This window comes from Macrobrachium nipponense, chromosome 32 (genome assembly GCF_015104395.2).
Source record: "Macrobrachium nipponense isolate FS-2020 chromosome 32, ASM1510439v2, whole genome shotgun sequence".
NCBI classification, from domain to species: Eukaryota; Metazoa; Arthropoda; class Malacostraca; order Decapoda; family Palaemonidae; genus Macrobrachium; species Macrobrachium nipponense.
Window position 1 is genome coordinate 31,073,618 of NC_061094.1, and position 7,500 is coordinate 31,081,117.

The 7,500-nt window shown below is 36.0% G+C and overlaps 1 long non-coding RNA gene across 1 annotated transcript in view; it reads left to right on the forward strand.

Annotated features, from left to right (window-relative positions):
• Positions 1-2,077: 2,077 nt before the first annotated feature.
• LOC135207109 (uncharacterized) overlaps positions 2,078-7,500 on the forward strand; it is a 24,006-nt gene continuing 18,583 nt past the window's right edge. The window contains exon 1 of the long non-coding RNA XR_010312879.1: positions 2,078-2,264. This is a non-coding gene — a long non-coding RNA (uncharacterized LOC135207109). The remainder of the gene's footprint in view (positions 2,265-7,500) is intronic.

A 7,500-nucleotide genomic window follows, 5' to 3' on the forward strand; every position in this document is an offset into this window, starting at 1 on the left:
TCCCTGAGATTGCGAATTTCACTTATAATTTTGAGTTTGATAATAAATTTTTGTATTTAAAATTTTTATAAGTGTTTTCTTTTTCACCAGTATACATGCATATATTTGTGATTAGGTAGAAACATAGAGTGGTAATTGAGCTGTTTTCCTTCAATTTACTTGAAGTGAGTTAGAACCAGGGAAGTACTTAGACTTCTGAAATCAGGGAAATATTTAGACTTTTAAAGTTGTTGATGAAGTGAGGCCCTTTGATCAATTTAGTTACATAAGATTACCTCACACCTGTTTTAATGAACTTAGTCGGATTTTCTGCATTACTGGTAAGTTGTTTAATGGATCACTGTTGCTTTTAGAGTATTCAGTCGTTTATTACCTTGTGATGAAGGTTCAGGTGTCTGGCTGTTGTGAGGTAACAATTAATGATTGGTAAAGTGTAGTAACCCAGATACTTGGCACTTCGTCACTATATTATATATACTATATATATATATATATATATATAATATATTTTATATATATATATATATAACTGAAACTTCCCAGCATGGTTTCTTGGCATCGTTGTTTGGTGGGCTTGCGTCATGTCAATAAGATCGTCGACGTCCGAATGTTCGACAACAAAATGTTACTTAAAACAAAGGAAAACAAATACATATATAATTTATTTTTATCGATTTGCAAATTTATATCTATTCGACGCCTTTACATTAATGTTGTGAAATTTTCAAACTACTGAAATAAGGAAAACGATTGTTGAAAAATACTGGAATCTGACGAATGAGAAATACGAACATTTATCATACAGTTGCTGATTCAGAACCAAAATTTGTTACGTCACGTAAGGTGTGTGTGTAATCGCGCGCGCACGTGTGTGCATGATGTATTCGTATGCTACGGTGGAGAACGAAATGAAGACTATATTTTCTATCATTTCCGTCAATATTTCCAATAGTATGTGAATAGCAAGAGTTGCTCATTTATCAGGGAATTTTTATAACATTATGAGTGTAAGTCGGGTTAAAAATGCTTACCTTAGGGTCAAAAGAAAAAAAAAACGAAAAAAATATTTTATGTGAATGATCGAGAAAAAAATTTGCTCTAGAACACACACACGCACACATAGACGCTCACACACACATTTATATATATATATATATATATATATATATATGTGTGTGTGTGTGTGTGTGTGTGTATTTCTGTGCGTATTTCTTTGCTTTTCTTCTCTCTCATCCTTTCGTGTAAGAATCGGCTTCGGTTGTTTTTGAGCATTTTTTTATCCCCATAAGCACAAAAAAGAGCAAGAAGGGAGAAATACAAAAATAAACGATATTTGGACATAGAAAGGAACTTTGAATTCGCCAAGGCAAACGGAAATAAAGACGTTCACGTTGGTAGTGAGAGAGAGAGAGAGAGACTCAAAACCATTCGACGAAAGCAGCTACGTATAAAAGAAAAATCCAAAAGTATGTCACTTAAAGAGGGAGGACTGGATGTCAGGGCTCGTTAAGAAAATCCATCGAGCTCTCGAAGGGGCAAAAATTGCCTCGGGTTTGGAAAGAGCGTAGACTCAAGTGGAGGGAGGCGAGAGGTATCTGGAGCAACAGAAGAGAGACAGAGAGAGAGAGAGAGAGAGAGCCCTTGCTCTTGAGCGCGTGCTCCACTTCCAAAATGAAGGCAAATGCCCATGCGCGGGTTCTCTCCAGGGCCCGTCCGACCTAGGACTCTGGCTCTGGTCCACTCGAAGCTTTCCTCCTCACCTACAGATATCGCTGTGGCTGCCTGAGCGTGCCTTCGTCAAGACGTGTGTTGTCTGGTGTGTTTGCGTCAATACCTAACCCACCGTTCCGCTCCTGCGTTTGTCTCTACTCACAATGGATAGCACAGCTTTACCTGCGCGAGGAAGCTGGACCTGAGCACAATTCATAACCATAGTCAAAACTCGAGTTTTTCAAAAAATAAAATTAAAACGGAAATGATGTAGAAACGGTTGTGTTATTGTGGGGGGTTGAACGATTCAGTATTATTTGATTGCATAGCGTAAATATTGCATTACGACAAAGTATGTGATGTAGAACTCGGCCCAAGGCTTGACGACGCCACGATCAACCCTTTTCAAGGAAATACAAGAATGTCTTTGCGAATATCGGCTTCAATCTGACACTTGAAAATGCACCAAGAAAACGTCCATCGTCTGGCAACGTCTCAAAATAGTTCTCAATCGAAAACACAAATGTCCACACCTAGAAAAAGGCTGTTGGCTGGTAAGATACGTGTAACAATTTAATTATTCATGTGTATATATATATATGATTATGTGTAAATGTACGTAGTATGTATGTATATAATGTATATATACATGCATACAAACACACTCACATCTATATATATAAATAAATATATATATATATATATATATATATATATATATTAGTATATATATATATATATCATATATATATATGCATATATTTGTGTGTTTGTGTGTGTGTGTAAATTTAAGTGTACCTGTTTACTCATCTGTTTACTTTCCAATGAAGATTTTACTCGATCCGAATATGCTTGTTGCTTTCACCAAAAAAGACACAGAATATTAACAGATATTTAACACTGAAAATTCTATACGTGAATATGAAACGACGATGCAGATTCAACTGCCCTTGCTGAATCTTTGCATGGCCATAGCGACGGTCTTTTCCTCTTCCGTGTTATTCCAGCGTTGTAGCCGATCTTCTTTCCAAATCAGCCACCTGTTATAGAAATTGAATTTAGCCAACCACTAGGCGCCTCGCCACCGTTTGCCTTTGCAGACTAATGTTGAGTAATCGGCAAAATCTATTCATCGACGGATGCCATGAGAGATACGCAACCAATTTAAAGGTGATGTAATTTTGCAAGTGCTTCAGTCACACACTTCGCTCATTCTTTTCTTCCCATCTATCTGCTTTCCTGGTTGGCAGTTTGGAGAATAAGATCAGAAGGTTAGGAAAAGAATTAGACCAGATTAAATGTTATACAGGTCAGTTGAATACAATCTGTATATATATCTACGTGTTACATTTCACGATTTATCAGTTATGTTACATGATTGTCGTAAGTCTAGTGGCATCACGAAGTGCTTTGCGATACAATCTAGCACCGGTAACATCGGTTATTTTGAAAAATGAAAACTCGCTTACATGTGCGTATCTCCTTGCTTACATTGGGTAAGGCTTTCATTCTCCATATCAATGTTATGGCTGCGGCTAACTTACGGAAAAATACACCTCCGTTTGGGAAAGCTTTGCTTATTTTCACACAAGAGCATTGAAGACTAATCTATTTTTTGTTAGTTTATTAAAGTCAAAATATACTCATTTATGAAGCCAATAATAAGCAACCCCAATATCGAAACGCTTTCCTCTTCTTTCTGCTGTGGTCTTTTCATTTGGCAGTTCGTCTGTGAATTCAGTGTGCCACAATGTTTTATCTTTTGTCTTTATAAAATCTGTACAAGTCTCTGTTGGGAATTGAATTAAGGAATGCATCCACAGGGAGAGCTCTGTGATATATATATATATATATATATATAATATATATATATATATATATATATATATCATATATATAATATATCTATATATATATATATATATAGATATATATATATAATATATATATATATATATATATATATATTATATACACGTACGTACACATGCATACATACACACACACACACACACACACACACACACATATATATATATATATATATATATATATATATATATATATATATATATATATACATTATCCATAATGGCTGATGTATTTATCGTCGAATGTTCTTAATTAACTAACGATTTGGTCACAGTAAGCAAAACAAAACAAAATCTTGTGATGGTTAGGTCCTTCTTTAACTAAATCTATGCCGACGTATGAAAAAAAATCTGTCAAACTCCTGCAGACGTTTTCATTAGAGTATACTGTATAGGTACAATTAAATGGATCTTATTTTAACTCTGATTAATGGAAAAAAAAAGAAAATATCAAAAGGAATCGGAAAAAAATTTTGTATTACTGTAATGTTTACTATATAGCGTTGCGTGTGCTGATTCGCGATAATGCAGAAAACGAATAATCATTATATTCATGATTAATAATTCACAAATGAATGGGCATTTCTGAAATTAAAAGAAAGAAATGAAATTACATTTCATATTTCTCAGGTATCGAGGAATATTTTCAAGGTTGAAAAGAATGTATTGGTAAAGTAGCAATTGGTATATGATCTTTAAAAGGAGATGTCTTGTTTACCGAGAGTTTTATCTTTAGTTATCTTCATTTTATATTTGGCGTTTCTTCGTAAATGTTCTTTGTCCCTGGGCAGAATTAAGAGTTTGTAGAAGAACTGAAATTTGCACCCATTATTGCCACAAGTGAAAAAGTGATTAATCCATAGTTGAAAGATTAAGTCTATGAAAGCTGATTTAGATGGAGGCGGTTTCGTATCATATTTGAACTGTCAATGGCCTAAAGTTTTAACGAAACCAATTTTAAACGATCCTTACTGCTATTGTTTACTACTTGTCCAATTCATTCGTGTTTCAGGGTATAACTCTTTTCCCATCTCTTCCAGGAATACCTCCAGGCGTCGTAATCATTTTCGCATTATGTTATTAGATTCAAATTTCCTCACGAGTGGCAATTGTAATTCAGTTAGTTAAAATTTCCTTAGGCGTTGCGTGTTCTGGATAGGATCTGTCGGCCACTCCTTCATTCTTTGTCATGCAGGGGCGGGCGGTGTGGGAGAGCGTGGAAGGGAGGTCTTCCCTTCGTGCGGTAACCCCAGTTGAATGTTATAAGACCTTTAATCTCGTTCTTGCCTTAATGGATAATCAATCTTTCCCTTACGCACAGGTGAATCACTTAGCCCCTGATCAGTTTAGGATGGCGATCTTATCAATGACATGGTAAATTATAAAGCGAATACGTTTGCAAAAACAGAACACAGTGTATGAATACTGTATGTGAAATTTAGATACGCACATACACACACAGACACACACACACACACACACACACTATATATATATATATATATATATATATATATATATATATATATATATATATATATACATATACATATGTATATATGTATATATATTACATATATATATATATATATATATATATATATATATATATATATATATATAGATATATACACACATATTACTATGTGATCCTTTCCCCTTTAGGGGAAGTTGACGCCATAAGGTCTCAGTCTTTCGGTTTTTCAGGAAATCCAGTCTAGAGGGCCGTGATTGCTAACTCCTCCCTCTTTGTTTCATGAACCCAGCTTCCAGGACTTAGAAGGCAGTGATGCAGAAGCGATCCCTGGACCTAGCAAACATGGGCGAAACACTACCAATCCACATACCTGGTCTAAATGGAAAGATTGAGGTGCTCAAAAGATAGTTAAAACTGGCTGAGAATAAGAGCATTTCCTGTTGTAGGTTTTCATGATTGTTCAAGGGTTGGCATATGATTTACCTTAATAAGTCTTACCAAAAATGATACATTGTCACCTTGTAGTGTTGCTGTGTTCAGTAGGTCGATGAACTCAGCAGGTGACTGATGCAAATCCTACTGGTACGTAATTTACGAAAATCTTGTTAAGCACCTGGCTTCTTGCTTGCTTGTGGGGCGATGCTATCTGGGTTAATTATACGTTCTACTAGCGACCTATTATAGCCCCTAACAGCCCTTGCCAGAATCTTGGCGCCGTAATCGTCCACCATATTTGGGAACTTATGTCGTCTTGGTTAAGTGACTCCAAGGGGGTTCGGGAGTCGTTCGTTATCTAGGGCTAATATTTCCTGGGGTCATTATCTTGCTGATACCTACGGTCTTTTGTGTAGGTTTTTACGGTATTCCCCAACGGGCTTTTACTAACGCCACAAAGGTAGATAGATACATACCAAGTTAAAACCCTTAGTGGTCACCATAAGAAAGATCCCATGTATTTCATATAAAACAATGGCTGTTGATTCATCGAAGCGCATCATTTCTTTATGGTGATAATATGTATCTTTATCATGAATTTATTGTTAGGTAGTGTCTCTGCAGTCCATTATTGTCGGTGTCATGTTCAAGAGACATACAATCATGTGTACGTGTAAAGTTCCGTGGCATGAATACATGTCCTACGAATAACTCACATATGTCGTGGGCATTTAGTTGCGTATATCCTTTCATTAGAATGTTAATGATACAAGAAAAAGGTTGTTTCAATTGGAAGAAGGACAATGGAAAGAGGAAATATACTTTTAGTGATCCCATTTGCATCATCTATAATATTGATGAGTCCAATTATGCGTCAATAAAAAAGTAGCGCAAATGATTGAGATACCATATTTTCAATAGGACTATAGGGATGTCTTGGCTTCATTTCGCGGCATCCTTGCCATTGATGTTATGACCATTAATTGTAACCAAGGTAAAAAGAGTATTTAACGGTAGAACCTCTTCACTTTTCATTCTTTTTCAGTCATCTTAATTCCATGAATACTTCTGACAGGAACATATTATTGCCCATTTCTTAGAAAAAAATAAAATTCACAGGAATTCTTAAAAGCCCGACTTGTGGTCGTATCAATTTTTGGTGATATTGCGAAACATAAGATAGATAGTAAAGACCCCGATCGCCACAGACATCTTCTCTAACGGACCTCTGGGTGCGCCTCACTTCCGACTACTGCTGGAAGATTAGGAAATATAAACAGAGGGAGTGCAAGAAAATGACTGAATAACCGAGAAGGTACGACGCTTTGTTTTGTTTGCTTTTTTAATGGGAGTGCCGATGAGTCAGAAAGGCCTTATCTGTCCCGGATCTGAAGGTAAGCAGAGAATGTAGGAAAGTGAGCGAGGGAACATGAAAATCCTACTAGGTGATGCATGCACTTCGGTCAGCATTCCAAGAAGGTAGAGAATCCGAAATCTCTCTTTATTTGAAATGTAATATATAACAACTGGCTAGATTTTAAGATAATAGATACTGGCGGGGTTGATGGTTATCCTATTTCCGCGAGCTCTCATGTTTCGTATAGTTTTGCCCATATAGAATAAGGGTCTATATGCCTTGGTTTTGCCATGAGCTAAAATATTTCTGTTTTGCGGGCGGTCATTTTATACAAGTTTTCACTATCTACAATGTCTTTCAAAATGGGAAAAGCAGACAGAAATGTTCTTCAAAATGTGGAAAGTGGACAGAAGTATCTTCAAAATGTGGAAACTGGACAGAAGTATCTTCAAAATGTGAAAAGCAGACAGAAATGTCTTCAAAATGTGGAAAGTGGACAGAAGTATCTTCAGAATGTTGAAAGTGGACAGAAATGTCTTAAACATGTGCAAAGTAGACAGTCAAGTCTTCAAATGGATGGTGGCAACTTTTCAGCGGATTCACAGAGTAGCAAAGGCTCTCTTGTCTTGAATGCCCCTTGTTATCCAGTA